The 25,158-nt window shown below is 42.6% G+C and overlaps 1 protein-coding gene across 4 annotated transcripts in view; it reads right to left on the minus strand.

The window, feature by feature from the left end:
- Positions 1 to 25,158, minus strand: part of SLC7A2 (solute carrier family 7 member 2) — a 115,568-nt gene that overhangs the window by 52,885 nt on the left and 37,525 nt on the right. The window contains exon 1 of one of the 4 annotated variants that reach the window (XM_007062688.4): positions 9,509 to 9,962. The exons of 2 other annotated variants lie outside the window; for them this stretch is intronic. The gene's annotated coding sequence lies outside the window, so the exon portion shown is untranslated. Of the gene's footprint in view, positions 1 to 9,508; positions 9,963 to 25,158 lie in introns of those variants that run through there. One more of the 4 variants, XM_037897685.2, reaches the window with a different exon arrangement.

Raw genomic sequence — 25,158 nt, forward strand, 5'->3', positions numbered from 1 at the left:
ATAGCTGTAGTTTTATTGCTTCCAATGACAGACAAAAAAAAAAAATCTATGAACAATACAACCACACACCAAACCCCAAACGCAGTAACATTTTTATTCAACTGTTTACACTGGTTTGGTTGTTTAGTGCATCGTGTCATTACACTTTTCATAATGAAGAGCACTCTAGATTGTGTACACCCCAAAGTGGAGATACACCATCTCAGAGTGTACTCTGGGAGGCACAGTCCTTCAACTAGCCTGCTCTTGAGGCCTGTGTGCAGGAGAGGGGGCCATACTCCTCCTCTTCCCATGCTTGTGGGGACAGTTTGCAACCCCAAGTGGGACCAGTCCCTCTGCTCCCTATATGCAGGGTCTGCAGTTATGTAAGATGGGGATATGGAAAGCCCCTCAAGCCGTACCTTCTGTTCCCACACACAAGGGCCAGAGACAACCTGGCCTTAGCCATTCTAAGCAAGTCCCAATCCTGGAGCCAAGGCAACTGCTTCAGACACGTTATTCACCTATGTAGAACAATATTGCAGGACTGGGGCTCAGGAAACCATTTCCCATAACAACACAGGATATTCCTTTATAAAAGTAAAAAGGGGGTAAAGGATTCTTATTCTGAAAAGAAAACAAGAACCACTTTAAACCTCTGTAGATATTAATACTTTGCATGTCACCCCTACCACTCCTACTCCATCCTTGCCAACTTGAGCTCTGCCTTCCTCCCATTTACTATTCTCTCTCTCCCCTGAAGTGCACGGGACTCCCTTCCTGCTTCCCTAGCTGTCCCTAGGGTTGCCAATCCTGCAGGATTGTCCTGGAGTGTCCAAGAACTAAAGATTAATCTTTAATTAAAGATTATGTCATGTGATGAAACCTCCACTCCAGGAGTATGTCCGCCCAAAACTGGCAACCCTAGCTGTCCCATGCTCCCAGCTCTTCCATGTTCCCCACCTGATCTCTCCTCCCCTGCTAGTACCCAGCCTGAGAGAGGGGCCAGCAGCAGGGGGATACAGTTATGTCAGGAGTGCAAACTGTTAAGTGGAAAGAATTCTTGGGAGGAGAGAGGCAAGAATTACTCTTGAAGAACCTTACGCCTACTCCTGCTGCAAGCTAAAAACTTTTCCTTTGCCCAGTACAGTGCCCTCCTGTGATTCCACAAAAGCCTTGAAACTTTTCCAGTTCTCAGGGGACATACCCCTAGGGTGTTACCTCGCGTCCTCCAGGTGAGATATGGATTATTTTTAAACCAAGTAAATTAGATACTGCCCCCCAGAAATCAAAAGCCTGGGATAAAAATACCCCCAAAGCTAGAATCCTATAACAGCAAGTGTATTTCTTCAAAATATTGAATAGATCTAAAAATTAAAAATACTCCTGCTTTTAAGACAACAGCTAATTGCCTCATATTCCCCTGAAGATTATAGGTCCCTCTTCTTTTGATTTTTCTTCTGAAAGCTCAGCCTCTAAAAATAAATGTGGCAGAGCTGTAAGGTGCTGAGTGTCATCAACTCCCTCTGACGTCAGTGTGAACAACGGCCGCCCAGGTCAGTGGCCCCATTGTTTGTAACCAATAGTAAACTGGTTTTTCTTTACTTTAAACATTCACCACCCAGGAAAGATATAAGCTGTCTGACACGAAAAATCTACTGAAGATCCTGATATTACTGCAGAAAAGAGTATTTCCTTTAGAATTTTATAGCTATGTTCATGGCTACCTTGTTGGTAGACGTGAATATAATGCATTTGATTTAAGTAGCAATCCTGTGCTGTGTTTTGATGTCAGACTCCTGCACCTGTGCAGAGCCCTGCGTGACTTCAACAGTGCTCTGTGCCGGCCTATACGGAGCACAACACAAGATTGGGACATTAGTGATCTAACTAAAAAAAACTGTTTAAGTGTTCAGAATGCACTCAATAGAACTACTGCATTTTAGAGTTAGCTCAGCGAGAGCCACATGTGCACGGCCCCAACTATTTATGGCAAACTCAAGCTAAATTGAAAAGGAGTACTTAGAGACTAAGGTGCCACAAGTCCTCCTTTTCTTTTTGCGAATACAGACTAACACGGCTGCTACTCTGAAACCTGTCAACCTAAATTGTGCACCAAGGCTTCTGCAGACATCTGGTGCAGCAGGATGGAAATCCCACAGCAACTACATTTAAAACCTTTTATTGAACTGAATATGAAAATCAATACAACCAAGTGCAGTACACTACTGTGCTATTTATTTTGATATTAAGTTCAACTTTATGCCATCACCACATCATCAGTTGTCAATGTGCCACAGATTTTGTACTGATAGCTCATAACAGCACTACAGAAGTGGTCAGGGGGTAAATCTGGAAGGCAGATAGTGTCAATTCTGGCAATCGACAAGGCACGTGAAGCAGGACAGTATTATGGAAGAAAGCATATTTGCTGGATGTTTCTGCTAAAGTAATGAACAATTAAATTTACATTTTCCTCTTTAAGAGTTAACTCACTCAGGTGAATGGCACAGTTCCACTTCTCGGAGCTACTGTTTCAGACTGATTGCATACTCAGGAAGATACCACTGCATCTGATCACATTCTTCAAAACCACAATGGTTAGAAACTTTTGTTTTAATGGAGTTTAGATTATGGAGCAAAATTCTGCTCCCAGGGATGAATTCTGCAGCAAATTGGCTGCAGATTTGCAGACTATACAGCAGAGGTGGGCAAACTATGGCCCATGGGCCACATTCGGCCCACGGGACCCTCCTGCCAGGCCCCTGAGCTCCTGGCCCGGGAGGCTCACCCCCAGCCCCTCCCCTGTTTGTCCTCCTCCCCCGCAGCCTCAGTGCACCATGCCGCTGGCGCAATGCTCCGGGCAGCCAGGCAGTGCAGTTACAGAGCCACGGCCTGACCCGGTTCTCTGGACGGCGCAGCTGTAGCGCTGCCAGTCACCGGTGCTCCAGGAAGCGCGGTAAGAGGGCAGGGAGGGATTGATAGAGGGCAGGGGAGTTGGGAGTGGAGGTCAAGGGGCAGGGGTGTGGATAGGGGTTGGAGCAGTCAGAGGTCAGGGAACAGGGGGGTTGGATGGAGCAGGGGTCCCAGGGGCAGTCAGCAAGGAGGGGGGGGGGGTTGGATGGGGCGGCAGGGGGCAGTCGGGGGTGGGGGGTCCAGGGGTGGTCAGGGGACAGGGAGCAGGGGGTGGTGGATGGGGTAGGAGTCCCGGGGTGGCCATCAGGGGACGGGGATGGAGCAGGAGTACTGGGGGAGCCGTCAGGGGGCGAGAAGCAGGAGGGTCGGATAGGAGGGAGGGTCCGGGCCACGCCTGGCTGTTTGGGGAGACACAGCCTCCCCTAACTGGCCGTCCATACAATTTTGGAAACCCGATGTGGCCCTCAGACCAGAAAGTTTGCCCTCCTCTCTGTACAGGCTATGCACATTTGCCTGTAAATCTGCACACACATTCTAGGGGGAGTATGACCCAAAGTTTGAATTCCCATGTGTAACCTTGTATCTTAAAATAGGGAGAGCAAGAATAGCCAGGAGCTCTCTTTTGAATCATTTGTTTTGGAATAGATGTATATGTAAAATGTGTGTATATGTTTCACACACGCGCGCCCCCACACAAAAAAAACAAATCCCAATTGGTTGGTTGGTTACTTAGGAATTAAGGCAAAGGAAGCCACACAATTGTACAGGACATAATTGACAAAATACAGCAAATCAGTACATTGCTTATATTAAACTGTTAAACATATCTAGTAAACTAGATATTGTTTTCAAACTATTCATTTAAGCTTTTTTCCTCAGTCCACATATACAATAGCACTTCCTTTTACTGAAAGGAGGATTAAAAAAAAAAACAACCCACAGTTTTGTTTGTGTTAATTTTCATAATAAATTGTGAGTGTAATTGTGTACAATATCTGTAATGATTTTAGAGCACGGTCTTTTTTTTCATCTTAGGTACAGAACTACAAAAATAACAACAGGAAGACAGTTGAAATTCTTTGAGTCCTGGTACATACCATAGTCTTGTATAATAATTACATTTCATTATGGAAACACAATTACAGAAGTGTACAAGTCTCCATATAAGTATCATATACATATTCATAATCTGGATGATGGGATGGATTGCACCCTCAGCAAATTCACAGATGACACTAACCTGGGGGGAGAGGTAGATAAGATGGAGGGTTGGGATAGGGTCCAAAGTGACCTAGACAAATTGGAGGATTGGGCCAAAATAAATCTGATGAGGTTCAACAAGGGCAAGTGCAGAGTCCTGCACTTCGGAAGGAAGAATCCCATGCACGCTACAGGCTGCAGTTCTGCAGAAAAGGACCTGGGGATTACAGTGGACAAGAAGCTGGATATGCATCAGCAGTGTGCCCTTGTTGCCAAGAAGGCTAACGGCATATTGGGCTGCATTAGCAGGTGCACTGCCAGCAGATCGAGGGAACTGATTATTCCCCTCTATTTGGCACTTGTGAGGCTACATCTGGAGTACTGCGTCCAGGGATTTCACTGGTGTCAGGATTTAGACAAAATAAGTTCTTTGAAAATGTTGTGTTTCCACCTACTAGGATTGTTGACACATTTCCAAAGCAGTAACAAGTATTTTAGGTCAATTTGTAGAAGGGACCATGCTTTCCTTCTAGAACTCTTACCCTTACCCTCTCTTCCACTACAGTCTCTGGCACCCCCGCCGGTTTGTCAATTCCATACCATCAAAAAATCTCTTTTCTTTGTTATTGTTGTCATCCTGACAAGGCAAGGCAACTATTTCTTTATACATGATTATGATGATTTACCCTACAAGGAATGTAGAAACTTAGCCAAACGAAACATTTTTCTATCATGTATTTGCTTTCAAGCAGGACAAAATACATTTCAAAACCAATGCTTAAAAATGCTACATTAGTGCAAGCCACGATGGAAAATACCCAGTTCATGTTCCTAGTGAGGGGAGCAGAATTTGCAAAACCACTTTAGTGTATGTCATTGTAAGGAGGAAAAGGGAAGTATAGTTATTCATCCTCCTAGTTAGTTGGAGCTCCCCTGTTTCTTGATCTTCAGCACCACTTACAAAATCTGAGACACTAGTGTTCTAGGATTGCCTCTTCTAAACACAAGAGGTCTCCAAATCTTCCCTTTATGAATAAGAATAGAAAGCAGTGTGGCCAGAGACATTAGGGAGATCTCTGCCTTGCAAACACTGATCATGGCTTCCAGAATACACACATGCTTCTTGGATGCATCTCAGGAGCTTGCTTCTCTCGCCTGGCTAAGATTTCCAAGCTATTTCCGGGGGAATTCATTAGGACAAATAGGATTTGCTTTTGACCTAGCATCCCTGATAGAAAGGAGATTATGGCTAGTTAGTCTGGTACTAACTGGAGTCCTCAGAGTTCCCTTACCCTGTCCGTTTGGTTCTAGGATTGGGTACAACACAAGCTATTGCTGGTCTTGTGGGTTATATAATATCCTTACAGCAATGCATAAAGAGGGTGAAATTCTGGCCCCACTGAAGTCAGTGGCAAAACTCCCATTGATTTCAAAGGGGTCATGATTTCACCCTGGTTCTTTCAAATTTATCAGCTGCCTTTGATATGACTGATTATGTGGTTCACTTTGCTTTTCTAAGAAATGATCCAGAGAGGAGTATGATTATATGAATTAGAGGATTGCTGTTCTGCTTTAAGCGCTGTCCCTCTTGGACTGTCATGGAACTCTGTTCTACCACCTTTTCTGCTCCTTTGAGGAAGGTACAGCCAACTTTTGTTAACAAGATTTGCAGTTTATTACCTTCTTGGTTTGGGATTATTGACATCTACAGAGACTAGAAAACTAAATAAATATTAGAGTACATCAGTGATGAGCTGCCAAAATCTTAACAACAGGTTCCCTCCTCACCCCACGAGGGGGTCGTTGCCCACCCACGCCCCCCAGAACTCCTGCCCCATCCAACCCCCCCGCGTTCCTTGACGCCCCCCCCCCAGAACCCCTGCCCCAGCCAACCCGCTCCCCTGTCCCCTGATTGCCCCCAGAACCGGGCAGGAGGGTCTCGTGGGCCACCGTAGTGGGTGCCCACCCCACCCCTAAGAGCCAGAGGCACCTGCCGGGGGGCGAGGTGGGGAGTCCCGGTGGTGCTTACCTGGGGCAGCTCCCAGGAAGCATCCGGCAGGTCCCTCTGTCTCCTAGGGGCGGGGGAGCAGCCGCTTATCACATCAAAAGTGGCGCCTTAGGTGCCGACTCCCTGGGTGCTCCAGCCCCGGAGCACCCAAGGGGAAAATTTGGTGGGTGCAGAGCACCCACCGGCAGCTCCCCGCCCCTCGCCCATCCCCAGCTCACCTCCGCTCCACCTCCGCCCCTGAACCCACCACCCCGCTCTGCTTCTCCGCGCCCCCCGCCGCCCCGCCGGCTTCCAGCGAATCAGCTGTTCAGCGGGAAGCTGGGGAGGACTGAGAAGCAGGCCACGGCTTCCCACTCAGGCCGAGGGTGGCGGAGGTGAGCTGGGGCGGGGAGCGGTTCCCCTGCGCCCCCCCCCCCCAGGTTACCTGCTGCGGCGCGAGCGGCCCTCCTCGCACCCCCCACTCCCCTGCTCACCTCCGCCTCCCTGGGCCTGAGCAGGAAGCCGCCGCTTGCTTCTCGGCCCGCCCCGGCTTCCCGCATGAACAGCTGATTCGTGGGAAGCCTGGGGTGGGGGGCGGAGAAGCAGAACGGGACAGCGCGTTCAGGGGAGGAGGCAGAGGTGGAGTGGACGTGAGGTGAGCTGGGGCCAGGGGTGGGGCAGGGAGCTGCCGGTGGGGGCTCTGCACCCACCAAATTTTCCCCTTGGGTGCTCCAGGGCTGGAGCACCCATGGAGGCGGAGCCTAAGGCGCCACTTTTGGCCGGTTAAATTTAGAAGCCCTTTTAGAACTGGTTGTTCCGCGATTCTAAATTAAATTAAATTCTAAATTTAACAACCGGTTCTAGCGAATCGGCTCCAGCTCACCGCTGGAGTACATACACTATGCTATATATACATGTGTACTACATTGAATGCTTTTACCATTAGGGGCAGCATTTTTCCAGAAGACTAAGAGATATAGAAGCAGAATACAGTAAAAGATAAGAAATAAAATTGGGAATGTACTTGGGCAGAATCTGATCTCAATTACCCACAATTATGCCATGTTATTCTAGCATAACTCTGATCAGAATCTTGCCCTCAGTGTTTTTCTTGGAATTATATTATATGACAAACTCATACTAACAGCTGTAACATGACTGCAACCACTGCCATACCCAGGGAAAAGTTATGACTCAGTTTGTAATTTTAGATCATTCTGATACCATCGAAGAAGTATCATTGGCTAGTGTTGCATGAATAGATTCATGCATTACCACCAAGAACCTTTTTCATATCTAGATTAATAAATGGTTTCAGAGTAGCAGCCGTGTTAGTCTGTATCCGTAAAAAGAACAGGAGTACTTGTGGCACCTTAGAGACTAACAAATTTATTAGAGCATAAGCTTTCGTGAGCTACAGCTCGCTTCCCAATGAAGTGAGCTGTAGCTCACAAAAGCTTATGCTCTAATAAATTTGTTAATCTCTAAAGCGCCACAAGTACTCCTTTTCTTTTTATAGATTAATAAAGTCATTAGAGATCTGATATAATCTTCTAAAATGATCCCATGCTTAGGAGCTACAGACCAGGATAATTAAATACACATTTTAGTCTTAAGGCTCTTGATAGAAAAAAGAAAACCCAAGTAAAATTTTAAAAGGTCATATTATTTCAAAAGTCATTAAAATACCAGGGCATTAGTTCACTGCAGTTTTAAATGTGCCAGACCTCCTGGAAGCTTTTAAAATACTATTGGTTTCCAAGATTTTATATCCATGTTGGCTTAAAATTAAAAATTTTATTCTGAACAGCAATAATGGACAGTTCTTAACTACAATGATTCAAAGCCACTAAGTAAAATTTCAAGTTGTGCAAGCTGAAAGGCAGTCTCCAAACTAAAATAATAACAAACATCTTACTGCATTAGAGATCCCTCAAAGAGAAGAGAACGGCAGCACCAGCCAATGTTTTCTAAACCCTCACATTTTCAAATGCATTAATTAACGTTACCAATAAACCATCCTATTTAAATGTCATTATTATCTCACTTTTGTGGCACATACTGAACGGACTCAGTTCTGCATAATAAGAAGTCCTTCCAATGAGATGCTAAGCAACCAAAAGACTGACTTTAGCAGAAATTCAAGTGTGGGCTCTCATACCATGGAATGCACACACTGACAATCAGAAATCCAGACTAGAGTCCTGCGTGGGACTATTTTTAATCCCACTCCTGCTATTATGGCAGCAGGTCCTGTGAGACCCTGGGGATCCTGGTCCTGCTCCAGGGCTCTGCACTAATCCTATGAAGGGTTCTAATTCAGACACCACATCTGGTTTCTTGTGACGCCTCACACATACACTGTGGGCCCAATCCTGCAGCTCCTACACAAAACTCCCAATGAAATCTCTGGGCTGAAGTCTCCCAGAGACGTCAGTAGAAGTTTTGCCTGAGTAAAGTCTGTAGGATCCGGAAATAGGAAACTGAACAAATAGCTGATTTAAATAACAAAACAACAAAATACACACAGACAAAACCAATTACAACTATGATTTATTTAGGGCCAGATTTTACGCTCCTTGCTCGTGTTGAGCAGTATCTTAGTCTATGAGTTGCCGTGGACTACTTGCAGTGCGGAATAAAGTACTATTCAACATGAATAAAAATGACAAAGCCTAGTCCACATACAGGGTGAATAGAAGGTGAAAGAGGCTCTTGTTAACAATTTACTACACCAAAAATAAAAGTAAGGCACAAACATTTTAAACAAACAAACCCTCACCTGTTTCTCTTTATCTGGATACCAAGGATTAATCGGGAAGTGTACAGCAAGCATTTGCTTTCAACATGCTGACTAAAGATGCAGGTTGCACTTTTTAAAAATTAGTTCTTTAAAGCTCCCAATAACTCCCCTATACTCAGAGTCATAAAAAAGGATTCACATAATGTTTAAGTCGCCAATGAAAAATGTTGTATAAAATTAAGAATAACTCTTTAGAATGTAATTTCACACACCCACACAGACACACACACCATTATTCTGAAAATAATACCAGGTTCCTGCAAAGAAATATCATGTGGGTCACTTATAGTGTGAGAATATACAGCAATGCTGTTTATGTGGAAGTCTGAAAGCACACACACACACACACAAATTTTGAAGTGAAAAAAAAAAATAAAAGCTCAATAATTACAATTAGATACTAAGAATAGGATAATTCTAAAATAGTGAGGTAGACTAATTTTCCAGGAAAATAAATGTAATTCTCATACCATTTTAAAAAATTTAATGTCTTTTACACATTTTGTATAAAGACTAAAAAAATATTTGTTTCAGTTTGTTTTGTTGTCTTATGATCTCACCAGACTGTTGAAATTCTACTTCAACCTATGGTACCTACTATATTAAATAGAGTTATCACTTACCAATTCTTTCAAGTTTTCCTTAATTCTCTTTTCAGTTTGTTTTTAGAAGAAAAATCATACAAAACAAAAAATGGCTAGTCACAGCTCTGTTTTCCAAAAAATTTTTACAGCAGCTCAATTATCTGTTGATAAAACACTGACACTACTTGACTAAGGCGAGCACATAGAGTAGTTTTGATAGTGTGAAGCTTCAAGTGTAACAAAGAGAAGGTTTAACAGATTTCCTTAGGAACAAACTCTTAATAGCTCTATTGGCCCCCAGTACTGGTCATTTAATCTGACCTTCACGGTATCCCAAACTGTTACACAGCAGTACTATATATCATCATCTGAATCCCAGATATTCCCAAGAGATCTACAGAAACTGCTTGTAACATTGCCACACAGTGCTGTCCCTAACTCCCCTGCACAGCACTGATTTATAAATCAGCCCATGGGAGGAACTAGCTATTTAAAGCTATACTCTCAAAATAAACTTTTTTAGGGAGGGGGCAGAGGGGCACCAAAATCCGTAACAGAGTAAAGTTTGGAAGTATAAATGTAAAGAGAAAGTTTAAATAGCAGACTGTGACACAAACGGATGAAAGCCACGAAAGTCAAAATTAAAGCAACCACTCCCACTATAGAAAATAAATAAAATAAAGCACAACCGCCTCTTTTGCCAAGCAGCAGGAGACTGAAATGAAGAAGACTCTAGTCAGTTTCACGAAGCCTATTCAAAATCCCATTGCAGGAGTGAAACTGTCCAGAATCAAGTCCATTCCATACTGCTGCTTGGCAAAGCTAAAAGCAGCAGAGGTAGGCACTGGAGACTAGATTCACAAGAGTGACTTAGACACTAAACTGCCACTTTAGGCACAATAAGTCCACTATTTAGGTACCACTGACTTTCACAAAACCACCACTCAGGGAGTGCCTAACCCCTGTAGGCACCTATGGTACATCAACACTGCATTAAACAAATGACAGAACTGAGTCTCAGAGCCCAGGTCAATTGACTCGAGCTATCAGGGCTCAGGCTGTGAAGCTAAAAATAGCAGTGTAGACATTTGGGCTTGGGCTGGAGCCTGGGCTCTGTGACCCACCCCTTCCATGGGGCCTTGACTCCAGATCAAGCCTGTTCATTTACACACCATTTTATAATCCTGCAACTCAAGTCCCACAAGCCTGCCCAAGTCAAATGACCAGGGCTATGCCACATGTCTTTTATTGCAGTGTACACATACACTATGTTTCCACCACTACATTCTTCCAGGTGCCTAAATTTTGACAGCTGGGTATGTGTACAGCTGCCTAATTCCTGATACCAACCAGCAGCTCAGTACCTAACTCATGCCTAAACCCTGATGCGATTCACAAACAAGGTAGTCCCCTACCTTGGAGAATGTCTATTGGGTCAAGCCCGACACACAACATGGGGCAGAGGTGCTGTGCCACCCTCATACCCAGTGGTTAGAGCTCTCACCCAAGCACCCATCTCCACTCTGCCTGATGTGGAGCAGGGACCTAACCCAGATCTCCCACCTCACAGATGAGTGCCCCCTAACCACTCTTCTCTCACACTCTCCTCTGCCCCACTTAATACTTAATGTATACACAGTGAAACATCTCCAACAGCAGGGGCTGAGAGCCCCTCAGAATACCCTACAGCCCAGGCATTAGGGCACTCAACTGAGAGGTGGGAGACCCAGGTCTCACTGCCTCTGCTTTCCATCAGGCAGAGACAAGACATGAACCCAGATCTCCTACACCTTCTGTAAATGTTATATCCACTGGTCAAAAAGCCTGGGGAGAGCGAGCAAGGAGGAATGTCACCACCTTTCCCTCTTTTTTTGGAGAAAAACTACTAATCTGGTTTGGGGCCCTGACTCCCTTTGAGAATGGGGAGTAGAGCAGACTATACACCTCTCTTAAGCTACCTTAGGCAGATCTCTACTTAGCAGGCTGTCTCTTGTGAATTCCTTTTTTAGGTGTCAAATGTTCCCCATGTATTCTATAGGGAGCCTAACTTGAGGCTGTGAATTCCACTAGACAGCCTAAAGTTAGGTGCTGCAATGCTGAGAATTGCAGTGCTTAAGTCCCTGTGGTGAATCTAGCCCTGTGAGGATCACCCAACAAAATGGAAGATGGAGGTGAAAAGAGTAGGAGATACTTTTCTCCTTACTCTCCCACCCCCACAGCAGCCAGGAGGCTCTGGGGAAGAGAAGAGTACTAGAGATACCCCATCACTCTCAGTGGTGAGGCAGGGATGGAGAATGAAATGTTTCTCTTCCCGCAGTCATAAGTGCAGAAGCTCCAAGTTTATTAAAACCACCTACTAGCCAGAGGCTGATTTAAAAAATTGAGCCCTCAGTCAGGAACTAGGGAATAACATTGTGGTGGCACTTGGGTAAGTAGATCTTCAAATCAAGACTGGATGCCTTTCTGGAAGGTATGTGTTAGTCAAATACAAGTTACTGAGCCCAGTTCTGGAGTGACTGGCATGGGTGACTGTTATACAAGAGATTAGACTAGATAATCAAATAGTCTTTTCTTGCCTTAAAAGTCTAGGAATTGAAGCACCTTTCTCCATCTAATGCTGCATACCAGTCATTTCCCCAGGCTCTTCGCTAGTGGGGCCTTTCACACAGCAGATTAAACCTCTGCTGGTAAATATCTGGTACATTTTTCAAGTCCTAACAAGGCCATATGTACCCCTTGCATATAAGAGCAATGGTAGGAAACAAAATATCAGCACCCAATTCCATGCCTTTTTCATGTGCAGCTACCGTCCTACATTTTATTCACCTTCACCATAGGGCTGATGGGGATGTCACTATGCATCATAATGAACCAAACCAATAGTCCATCTATACAAATATTCCATCTCTGACAATGACCTATGATGGACGTTTGAGGGGAAACTGAATACACTTCCCAATATACCTAGCTAAGCATGTATTAACAACCTACTGAGCAGACTTTCTTCCTTACCATGGGTAGTGATTAGTTTATAATTTGGATATTTTTCATAACCATTATCTTAGCTTGTGTAACGGCAAATACTATATTTATCCCTATAAATGTCTAAACTTTTTAAAAATGTTGATAAGCTATTTACCCAAATATATGGCAGTGAATTCGACAGATTAATTACATGGTGCATAAAAAGTATTTTCTTTCATCAGTTTTCAATTTGTATCCTTTACTATTCATAGTGTTGTCTTCTTCTATGTATCATCTTCCAAAATATAAGTATCCAACCAGACATTATTTTATCATATTATATATGCTTGTCTCATATATCCGTCCATTTACTCTTCTCCTTTCCAGCCAAATCATCTCAGGATTGGTTGGCTTGTTTGTTTGTTTTTGGGGGTAAGCGTTGTTTGTTAGTTTTCAGAGTAGAAGCCGTGTTAGTCTGTATTCACAAAAAGAAAAGGAGTACTAGTGGCACCTTAGAGACTAACCAATTTATTTGAGCATAAGCTTTCGTGAGCTACAGCTCACTTCATTGGATGCATGAAAGTGCTGTAGCTCACGAAAGCTTATGCTCAAATAAATTGGTTAGTTTCTAAGGTGCCACTAGTACTCCTTTTCTTTTTGTTAGTTTTGTTTTGCTTTTTAAAATCTTTCCTTGCTTGGAACATCCTCTCTAGAGCTGGTTCGAAACTATTTCTCATAGAAAATTTCAACTTCAAAGTCAAAATTTTCTGTAGAAAGCAGAAACTCTTAACAAAAAAAACCCTGTTTCACTGAAAATCCAATTTCTGTGGAAAATTCTCAGCCAGCACTACTCCCCATCTTATCCCTGAAGTACTCCACTAACAGTCAATTTTCCACACTGGGGACTGGCTTTAAGACTCACCTGGAGGTTGATATTCCTACTTTTTTGTTATTTCTTATGTTGTTTTTAACCAATAACAGGGGTGCTTTACATCTCACCCCAGGGTTACCAGGTTTTCATAACAGCCTCTCGTGTAAGATTTCAGCAAATGCCTTAGAAAGTCTCAATTAAATCTAGTTTCTACTTTTTCACTAAATTGTTAACTCTTTAAAAGTTAAATTCTAACAAATAAGGAAAGCATGATTTACCCTTACAAATGCTACACTGATTTTTCCCCTTACCATATTGCAGTCACCTACTCACTCTGTAACTGGATCTTTCACATTACTCCCAAATGTGTCTAAGGGGCAGCTAACCAGTGTAATTCCTAGGCTCACATTTAGCTCTTTGTAAAGAGGAAGTTACAACATTGACCACCTTCTAGTTCTCTGATTGCAGTGCCATTTTTAATTTTTTTATTAGTAGCTCAACTACTTCATTCTTTAGTTCCTACAGAATTCTAAGAAAGAGGTTTTCTGGTCCTAAATTTATTGTAGTTTTCTACCACTATTTTCTCTTTTCCATATCCACCATTGGAAGTAATTTCATGATAGATACTTTATCCCCACTAGTCACAATAGTAAACTCATGCAAATAAGTCAGCTTCTGAGCACTGCCAGCCTTTGGGTTCCATATGAAATGAAGGGAGATAGGACTAGAAATGTAAGGGCTAAGCCTTTTATTTAGAAAAGGTAAGCCTCTAGCCCTTTTCCTAGTGAAAATAACATTGAAATGCAGACCAATGTAAACACATTACTAGGATTGAAAGCTTATTACTGATTTTTCCTAAAGATCATGGTTACTCATGAGGGTGATCAGGTGTCTGGTTTTTGACCGGAACACCCAGTTGAAAAGGGATCCTGGCGGCTCCAGTCAGCTGGTCATTGACTGTCTGGTTGGCGGCACCATGCAGCGGGGCTGGCAGGCTCCCTGCTAGCCTCCGCGCTGTGCGGCTCCCGGGAAGCAGCCAGCATGTCCCCCTCTGTCTCCTACGCGTAGGGTCAGCCAGGGGGCTCCGCACATTTCCCCCACCCCAGGCGCTGCCCCCGCAGTTCCCATTGGCCAGAAACCGCGGCCAATGGGAGCTGCGGGGGCAGCGCTGAGGATGGGGCAGCTTGCAGAGCTGCCTGGCCGCACCTCCGCGTAGGAGCCAGAGGGGGGACATGCCACTGCTTCTGGGAACTACTTGAGGTAAGCACCACCCGGAGCCTGCATTCCTGCACGCCCTCCTCACCCCACATCCCAGCCTCCTGCCCCAGCCCTGATCCCCCTCCCACCCTCCGAACCATTCAATCCCAGCCCAGAGCACCCTCCTGCAACCCAAACCCCTCATCCCCAGCCCCACCTCAGAGTCTGTACCTCCAGCCAGAGCTGTCACACCCCCTGCACCCCAACCTTCTGCCTCAGCCCAGAGTCCCCTCTCGTTCTCCAAACCCCGCAGCCCCAGCCCAGAGCCCCCTCCTGCACTCCAAACCCCTCACCCCACCCCAGAGCCCGCACCCCCAGCCAGAGCCCTCACTCCCCCACCCGCACCTCAACACCCTGCCCCAGCCCGGATCCCCCTCCCACTCTCTGAACCCCTCGATCCCAGCCCAGAGCATTCTCCTGCATCCCAAACCCCTCATCCTCATCCCCACCCCAAAGCCTGCACCCCCAGCTGGAGCCCTCACCCCCTCTCGCATCCCAACCCACTGGGCTGGAGCCCCCTCCTGCACTCTGAACTCCTCGTTTCTGGCCCCAACCCAGAGCCCTCAGCCCCTCCCAAACCCCAGCCCCCTGAGCCAGCCCCGTGAAAATGAGTGAGTGAATGAGGGTGGGGAGAGCAAGCAACAGACGGAGGGGGGATGGAGTGAGTGGGAGGCGGTAATTCGGAGAAGGGGTGGGGCATGGGTGGGGCCTCATAGGAGGGGCAGGGCAGGGGGCACGGCAAGCGTGTTTGGTTTTGTGCGAGTTTTAGAAAGTTGGCAAGCCTACTCATGACTCCCACTTCACCTGCCCTAGTCCTGGGTAGGCCTTTGAAGTTGTGGAAACTGTACTCACTGTTCCCTTGATTTCTGGAATGACTTCAGATCTCCCTGCAGCTGTGGGGAGCACTGCTTCACAATGACCACCACAAGACCCTTCCCAGTGGCATGGGCAACTTTTAGCCGCAAGGAGGGGCAGCAGCAAAATAGAATGAAAGGCAGCATGATCTAGTGGTCTAAGCACTACTGCATTCTACTCCTGGCTCTGAGACAGATTCCTTCTGCACATGCAGCTTCTCCTACTTCTACAGCAAGAGGACATGGGGAAAGCCAGAGATCCTATATGAACATTTTTTACATAACATGAGTCACTTAGAAGCGCAAGGAAAATATCTCACTAACCCTGAAGCAAATCCTCAAGCCAGCCATTTGTATAATGATATGATCATGGTAGGGAAAATGTTTTGCAGGTCTGCTCAAAAATCCCAGGGTGGCCACTTCCTTCCCCTTGAATGCAGCCTTTAAACCCTTGTGATCTAATGGACTCAACAACCTTACTTTTCATACATTTTTATTTTTCTCCGTAATGTTGGCTCCATTTCCCATTTTGATGTACCAGGAACTACTAACCTCCCTGAATCCAACTGATCTACTACTATAAACTTTCAAAGGTACTTGGGAATTGTGCTCTAGAGCACATGGCATCTTCCCTTTCTTGCATTCTCATACAAGTAACTACACGAATGGAGACAGTATCTCACACAGTCCAAGACTGCACAATCTGGTGTTACACACTAAGAGAATATGCTCCAGAGACCCTTTTAAAAATGTTAAGGATGACTACTTTACTTAACTTTTCTCAAGGAAGTAAGTGGGGAAAGTTATACCGCATGCAAGGAGATGGGGAGGGATGCTTCTTATTCACTCGAGAGTAGAACTGTACTTTAAATAGGAAGGAGGCTATGTTACCAAGTATGATTTTGGGGGAAAAGATCCTTACAATACTACCTCACTGCCGTGTCAATCCATCACATGATGACTGAGAAACTTTTATTTTAGAAGAACTGCAACATAGTGTCAGGGATTGATTTAGTTGTCTGCAAATAGTTTTGTAGCATCTGTAGAATCAGATTTTAGGATCAAAAAGTAAACCACTATAGCCATTTAATCTGATCCCCTTCCATATTTCATCATTTCATATTTCCATGCTTCATTTCCAGTAAAATTTAATCCTCCATTGAAAGGGACAAGAAGTCCAATAGTGGGCTCTGTTATTCTTGCTTGGAAAGTTTTTTTCCAATATGTAATTGTCCTCACTGTTCAGAAATTATTCTTGTTATCAGCCTGAATTAACTTCCTCATTAGTGTTAGGCCATATTATTTTAAACCTCTTTAGTACTAGTACTGTATACACATCTTCAAAGGAAAAAAAGGATTATGGAAATTATTTCTGTCTCATACACCCCTACTTTTCCAGGGGGAGGGTCGTATGCAGACCAGGGGCGGGCAGGGGAACTATCAAAACAGCAAATGATATTCTTTCATTAAACCACTTCTTCTTCTTCTTCTTCAAAAAAAAGTGTACTTGATGCCACAACTCCCAGTAGTTCATGAGTAGGGCCCTACCAATTCATGGCCATGAAAAATGCGTCACAGGCCATGAAATCTGGTCTCCCCCCGCCATGAAATCTGGTCTTTTGCATGTTTTACCGTATATTATACACATTTCACAAGAGAGACCAGAATTTCTCAAACTGAGGGTCCTGACCCAAAAGGGAGTTGCATGGGGGTCACAAGGTTATTTTAGGGCGGTTGTGGTATTGCCAGACTTACTTCTGTGCTGCCTTCAGAGTTTGGCAGCTGGAAAGCAGCATCTGTTGGCCAGGCGCCCAGCTCTTAAGGTAGCGCCCCACCAGGAGCAGCGCAGAAGTAAGGGTGGCAATGCCATACCATGCCACAAGAGGCCACCCTTACTTCTGTGCTGCTGCCTTCAGAGTTGGGCAGCTGGAGAGTAGCGGTTGCTGACTGAGGGCCCAGCTCTGCAGGCAGCAATGGAGAAGTAAGGGTGGCAATAACATACCAGGCCATCCTCCCGTCTGCGCTACTGCAGACGGCAGCTCTGTCTTCAGAGCTGGGCTCCCAGCCAGCAGCTGCTGCTCTCCAGCTGCCCAGCTCTGAAGACAACGCTGGCGCCAGCAGCAGTGCAGAAGTAAGGATAGCAGTACCGCAACGCCCCATACAATGACCTTGCAACCCTCCACAACTCATGTTTGGGTCAGGACCCCTACAATTACAACACCATGAAATTTCAGATTTAAATAGGCTGAAAGCATGAAATTTACAATTTTTAAAATCGTATTACCGTGAAAGTGACCAAAATGGACCGTGAATTTGGTAGGGCCCTATTCATGAGATAAAACAGTTGTGTACTGTTGGACAATTTTACATTTAAATATGTATAATTAATCATCTTCTATTTGCTGAATTTTTAAAACTGCAACTTGTTAACATCTCTTGCTTTTTTTTATACCATGCATATGTAGATGACCTTACAGTATTATGACAAAAAAAACCCCAACAACAAAACCCCCAGCTTTTATAAGCTCCCACAAACAGAAAGCTGAGAACCTTTTGGATGTACCCATTGTTTGTATTCTACATTTCATTTATCTCAAGTCAACAGAGTGACGTTTATTTAAAATATTTTTATAGGAAGGTTTCAACAAGTCTCATTTGCAGGAACAACCTGTCTGCAAGCAAAAAGCACAGTTGCATCATATGGAGTTGCATACACTATCTATATTGCTTCACACAATTCATAAATACAAATTCAGAACATATGAGAAGTTATAATGAGCACATAATCAGCTAAACATCAGAATGGCCCAAACTGCAATATAATCATCATTTTCCACAAATGCAATTATATTAATAACTTGAAGTGTCTTTAGCTGGTTTCAAGAATCTCCTGTTTTAGATGATCTGTGTTGAAAGAAAAAAAAGCTGCCATGTTACAACCACAATTTACATACGCCTCAACAGTTATACTTTTTGAATTTTAATGCAGATCTCTGGATATTTTTATCTTTTGTACTTATGTGAAATGCGATTTTTAAAAAATCCCTAGTTAATATCAAACCTCATCAGAAATGTGCATTTTGGAAGATGTTTTATGTAAAGATGAAACTTAAAAATACAACTGAAAATTTTTTTTCTAGTTTAGATATTTATTGATTTACAGGTTCTATTTAATTTACTTTGCAATTGAGTTAAAGTAAGTCACAGAAACATGAAGCTATCCTCTTCCTATTCACTCTCCAACCCTTCTCCCGCAACTGAAACAGTTATCAAATGACATACTCCTTGTTATTTACCAGTATCAACTATTAGCACAATTTTAGGTTTCAATTAAAGCTGGGCTTTGAGTTCTATTTACTTTCTTCCCACTCTCCAAAAACCACATACAAAAAGTCAAACTACAAACAGATTTCCATTCTTTTTTCGAGAACTTAAATCATCAACTTATATGAGGTACAATAGGCCTAGTTTCTACTCCAAATATTTTTTCAGTTAACATTTGAGAGTTTCTATGTATAATATTGTCTACATGTGCCTAAGCCACCACACGATCATCAGTGGATAATAAAATCAGCAATAAACAAAGAGGGAGGAAGATACACACAGATAAAAAGAACTCCTTGAAACTGCAACAGTCTATTTGGAATAAAAGAACTCTCCAAATAATGGAAATAGTAAGAGAGAATAACCTTAGGCCAGCAGGTTACCAGACTTCCATGGTTTCAGGGAAATGAAGAACCTCTCAAATTAAGAAATGGATTGCATATCAATCCCTAAAATTTGAAGTTTATAACAGAAGTGCTGACAGACCTTTAACTATAAAGCTTGCTCATAACTGCTGGTTTATTTAACTGAGCAAAAGTATCAATGATTAAATGTTATGCACTGTCACAATGTTAACCCATTAATCTGCTCCAAAAATTCCCAGATATATATTTTGCTTTCTAAGCATTAATCAGGAAGAGACATACTTAAATTCTGCTTTGAAATAACTACAAGGGTTTTAAATGGGAAACCAACATAAGCAAAATTCTGGCTACATTTAGTATAAATGGAGAGGAATTCCTCTGAATTTCATATGAAAATAGAATTTTTCCTCCTTGGTAGATTGGATTTTTTTTGTTTAAAAAAAAAAGTATTTTATTGGGAAAGTATCCCCACAGTAATTGTTATCCTCACAAATAAAAAGTGCAATAAAACAACCTTGTGAGGGAGGATTAACCTATATAAAATCATAGAGGGCTTTGTAAAATCCACTTAATCCTGCAAGGTTTTGGGCACCCACTACTTCCTCTGAAGTTAGCAGAAGGTGAAGGCACTCTGTACCTCACACCTTGCAAAATCAAAATCTGTATTAGCAGGGAAACAAATTCTCATTTATGGTCCCACATGCTTCTTTCAACATGAAGTCACCATAATTATCAATCTGCAAAGTCCCAGTAATAGCCCTTTTTTAGAATGTTAACCTTTGACATTAAAATGTAGGAATTCAAGCCATTCTGGCATTATGAATATATAATATCTACTTCAAGATAATATAAATCCTAGCATCTAGCATTTATTTATAACTGAGGCAACTAATGCCAGAGAGTTATGTTTTCAAGATACATTCTTTGCTTTAAATAGCAGCTCTACAGTTACTGCATCAGTATCAGGGTATGAAATTCATTACCACTTTCCACTTAAATATATTTTGAAAAGTCTTCAACCTTCTCAATGATTTGGAAGTATGGGAATAAAGCATAGGACTGATATTGCAATGCTGGTGTCAAGAGCATGCAGCACATTACAAGGTACACATTGCCATGCTTTTTATGTTGTACCTCATGAAATAAATTGGGAAGTTGATCAGGAATTTCCAAGTGGTAGAGCAAGGGTAGTGTCAAGTTGACACCCTGTTAACCCAAAACCACGTGTTGCAACTTTCCACACCGCTTACATAGCATATGCTACAGAGAGTACAGAGCACTCAGCTTTGAAGCACAGTACTGCATTGCTTATAACAAGGCTTTGCAGTAGTTCCTTTAAAGACACTTCAATGAGCTACAAATTACAGGCCTGATGCACCACTCTTGCACCTTATTCAATCACTTACAACTTGTGCAAATTGGTGGTTGAAAAGTACCACTGTGGTGAGTAGCACTTTGTACTGGTCTAAGTAACTAAATAAGGTGCAAAAGAGTGGAGAATCAGGCCAAGGAAGCCAGTTCAAATCTCACATTTGTGAAAATCATGAATAATTTTATCATTATCAATGGAATTACTTCAGCAGAGTACAAAAGCAATGTTGGAGAGATCAAAATTGGGTCTATACTATCATGATGCTTATTAAGACAATTAATAAATATCTACATGTTCTGGATCTCCATAGAGGAAATTATTTAAATTACATTTCCTTCCCTGGGTGTCGAAAACTGGGAACACTGACAGGACCAAAACACAGAAAAAGTTGAGATTAGTCTATGTATCACTGTCCTGCTCAGTCAATATGACACTCCATCACCTTCAATTTACAGAGACAGTAACAAATGCATCCAAGGTTTTGTTATAGTCTTTGTATTATTTACGATTAGGTATGAGGATTCACTCTTTCGTTTGTATTATCTAAAGAAATAAATCAGAAGCATATCAGAAGCATACTGCCTATCAGTTTTCACAGAGTAACTATTTAAAGCTGTATTTTTAAGACAATTTTGGATTAGATAGCAATTGGAAAGAGTTTATGCAATTCTTTTAAAAAGAAAAGTTTGCTGATTATCTTAATATTTAACAGTTTTCCATTTTATAATTTGGTCCAGCCAGAAAGTTAGCCTCTATGTATGTTGGCCTATGGAAGGCCAACATACCCCTGTAACATACCAACATATGCCCTGTAACAGCAAAATCTAGTCTTTTTTTAATCCTGTTTTTAGTGGCCACAGAACATCTCATTAGGCATTTTCTGCTGTCCCCTTTTCCACACTGGCATTTGATATTGCTGACTGATACATACAGCAATCCTGGTCTGGAGAAAAATGATCAGGTAATCAGAAAGACCCTCAAAGATCATCCTCCACATAATTAATCATTAGCAACCACATGGAAAACTTTATGTAACCCACAGGTAATGTTTTATTGAAATATTCCAGGTCTGTTCTTTAGGTCAGCTAGGGTGAACCATTCATAGAACCACAGAAATGTAGGGCTGGAAGGGATCTTGAGGTGTCATGTAGTCCAGTCCTTCTGCTGAGACAGGACCAAGAATACCTAGACCATCTCTGACAGGTGTTTCTCTAACCTACTCTTTAAAACCTCCAATGACAAGAATTCCACAACTTCTCTTGGAAGCCTATTCTAGTGCTTAATTATTATTATTATAGTTAGAAAGTTTTTCCTAATATTTCACCAATATTTTCCTTGCTGCAGACTGAACCCATTACTTCTTGTCCTAGCTTCAGCAGACATGGAGAATAATTGATCACCATCCTCTTTGTAACCACCTTTAACATATTTGAAGACTACTATCAGGTCCCCCTTCAGTCTTCTCTTCTCAAAACTAATCATGCCCGTTTTTTTCAGCCTTTCCTAATAGGTCAGATTTAGTTAACCTTTTATCATTTTTGTTGCTTTGCTCTGGACTCTCTCCAGTTTTTTCACTTCTTTCTTAAAGTGTGGTGCACAGAACTGGACATAGTACTCCAGCTGAGGCCTCACTATTGCTGAATAGTGAGGAGCAATTCCCTCCCATGTCTTACACATAACACTCCTGTTAATACACCCCAGAATGATACAAAGATTTTTTGCAACTGCATCACATTATTGACTCTCATTCAATTTGTGATCCACTATAACTCCCAGATCTTTTTCAGCAGTAGTACTGCCTAGACACTTATTCCCCGTTTTTTACTTGTACATTTTATTTTTCCTTCCTATGTGTTGTACTTTGCATGTGTCTTAACTGACTTTATTTTATTGATTTCAGACCAATTCTCCAATTTCTCAAGATCACTTTGAATTCTAATCCTGTCCTCCTAAGTGTTAGCAACCTCTCCCAGCTTTGCATCATCTAAAAATTTCATAAGCATAATCTCTATTACTTTATCAAGTCATTAATGAAAATATTGACTAGCACTAGACCCAAAGGGACCCCACTAGATATGTCCCCCCCCAATTATGCTTTGAGTTGTGCACCCACTATATAGTAATTTAGACCACATTTCCCTAGTTTGCTCATGAGAATGTCATGTGGTACGGTATCAAAAGCCTTACTAAAATTAAGATATACCATTTCTACAGCTTCTCGCCTATCCACTAGGCCAAAAAACCTGTCAAAGAAGTAAATTAGGTCAGTTTGACCTGATTCATTTTTGACAAATCCATAATTTTCTCTTCATAATCGAATTATCTTCTAGGTGCTTACAAACTGATTGTTAAATAATCTACTCCAGTATCTTTCCAGGTCTTCTCTTGACCTCTACCTTCCCATTAATATCAGTGAAACACCTCTTTATCACTTAAAGAGATTTCACTCTTCTTTTCTTACTAAATTAGCTCACTATCCTTTCCAGATGGGGTTACTCTATCTAAAAGCTAGAGTAACTTCTGTTTGCACCATTGCTGTAGATGGAGGGATACAAGGGAAGAAAAATCCTATAACAATCTAAGAAGAGAGAACGTGTGAACCCCCTTTAAAAAAAACACCACACATAAAAAACACCACACATACACACAAAGATCTCCATATTGCCAACCCAAGTATTCAAAAACTTTGACTCAGGCCCCAAAGAGTCCAGAGATTGGATGAAAATATGCTTTTAAAAAGAATAATAAAAAATTGGCTGAAAGCTGAAGCTGAAAGCTGAAGGTGAGATGTCCTTCCCAACCTTCCCCCCTATAATTATGTCAATGATTAAATCCCATTCTTGGGAGTATCAGTGGTTCACTAGACCAATAATAGGCCCAAGGCATAACACTGGTGGGTATGCCTGTTTCTTCCATCTCCCTCGGGGAGACAGAGGGGGAACAAAGAGACTATTAACTTCTTTCCTGATAGGTTTTAAGCAGTCACACCAAGGAGCCCTGAAAGAAGGGAAAGGGACTGCCAAGATAGAAGAGGAGAGTATTGCTGGGGAAATAGTGTCAGTGAGGGGGACAGCGGGATCCTAATCAATGGCCAACTGATCGGCATGCATTAAGCAGATGCAGCTGTGCTAGCTTTGGCTAGGGGAACTGCATCACCTGCATGCCAGCTGTGCGCAGCAAAGGAGAGGCATGATGGAGGGCAGGGAAAGAGTTGCAATACTGGGCAAGGAGTCTAGCAATCTTTCTGCATGTGACAGAACACTAATGTGCCTATAGGTGCTCATTTGGTTGAGATCACCCTGTCTATACTGCAGTTCACTCACTGGTTAGCCCTAACACACGGCTACTATGGCAACTGACTAATGTCCGGAAATAGAGATAGAAACCAAACAACAGTATTTAGGAAGACATGAAGCACTGGGAACCAGATTCGCATTGCATTCAGGAAAAGGGTGTCTATTTGAGACGAGGGGAGTAGGTGTATTGGAAGGAAGAAACTGTACTGACATCCTTCCCAAAATAGATGAACCGTCTTCCAGGTAAGCTACAGAAGCATTAGCCTCCAGTACACTTTCAGGACCTGGTTATTAAAATCCACCAGAACAGTGAAAACTGACTCTGTGTCCAAGTGCAGACCACCAGGAAAAGATTAGGTATTACTAGGAAGATATTTCCAACTGCTTCAAATACTATGTATACACTGAACCAGGGTATTCTTTGGATTTGCTTTTTCAGGCCCATAAGGCAAAAGGATGATCTATTGTAACCTCAATGGAAAATTCAGCCATAGAAGAGGTTTCATCTTACTGAAAGCCTGAACAAGGACCCAACAACCTCTGAAATCCAATACCTGCTGGGTTAATATGGTGACTATGATAATCTCTTAATTGTGTGCCAGGTTTTCACTAGCATTTGGTAGCTCATTAAAGAGAGAAAGTATAAAATAAGACTTCCAATTCTGAAAGAGCATCTGGAGCTACTTCCTGCCCATATTAGTACTGTGTGGAATATGTGAACTATTTCTTCAGTCTGATGCATCCACTATTTTATTAACATTGTTCAATAATTTTTTTTTAAATCAGCAAAAGATTTAGACAGAAATGGATGAATTCTAAATTCCTACCACACATATGAAGAGCGAGATTTAACAGAATGCTATAGTACATAAAATGTACTGATATTCTTTTATTCAATTTCCTCTTAAAAAACCCCACAGAGATGTTGTGAACCACTATGCTTATTTAGGTTAGTTGGACAACATTCTATCATCCCCCTTCTGTGTTATTCCAGCTGAGTTTTTTGTGGGCGTAGTAAGTCCAGATACCAATCTATATCCCCTTCTTGATAATGATCTGTCATGCATATTTGCTACACAGCTGTTATATGGGGGATTGGGGAAGGGGGCAACATGTCACACTCAATAGAAGAGCACTTTTAGCTGGTCTAATGAGAACCTCATTTTGAGAAGCAAGGTGAGTGAGGTGATAACTTTTATTGGCCCAACTTCTGTTGGTGAGAGAGACAAGCTTTCAAGCCACACAGAGCTCTTCTTCAGGTGTGGGAAAGGTATTCCAAGTGTCACAGCTAAATGCAAAATGGAACGGATTGTTTATCATAAGTAGTCATCAGCTAAAATCAATGAATCTATGTGGGTGTGGGGCCCAGAGCAGAAGTGACAAATC

This window comes from Chelonia mydas, chromosome 4, assembly GCF_015237465.2.
Source record: "Chelonia mydas isolate rCheMyd1 chromosome 4, rCheMyd1.pri.v2, whole genome shotgun sequence".
In the NCBI taxonomy this organism is placed as follows: Eukaryota; Metazoa; Chordata; order Testudines; family Cheloniidae; genus Chelonia; species Chelonia mydas.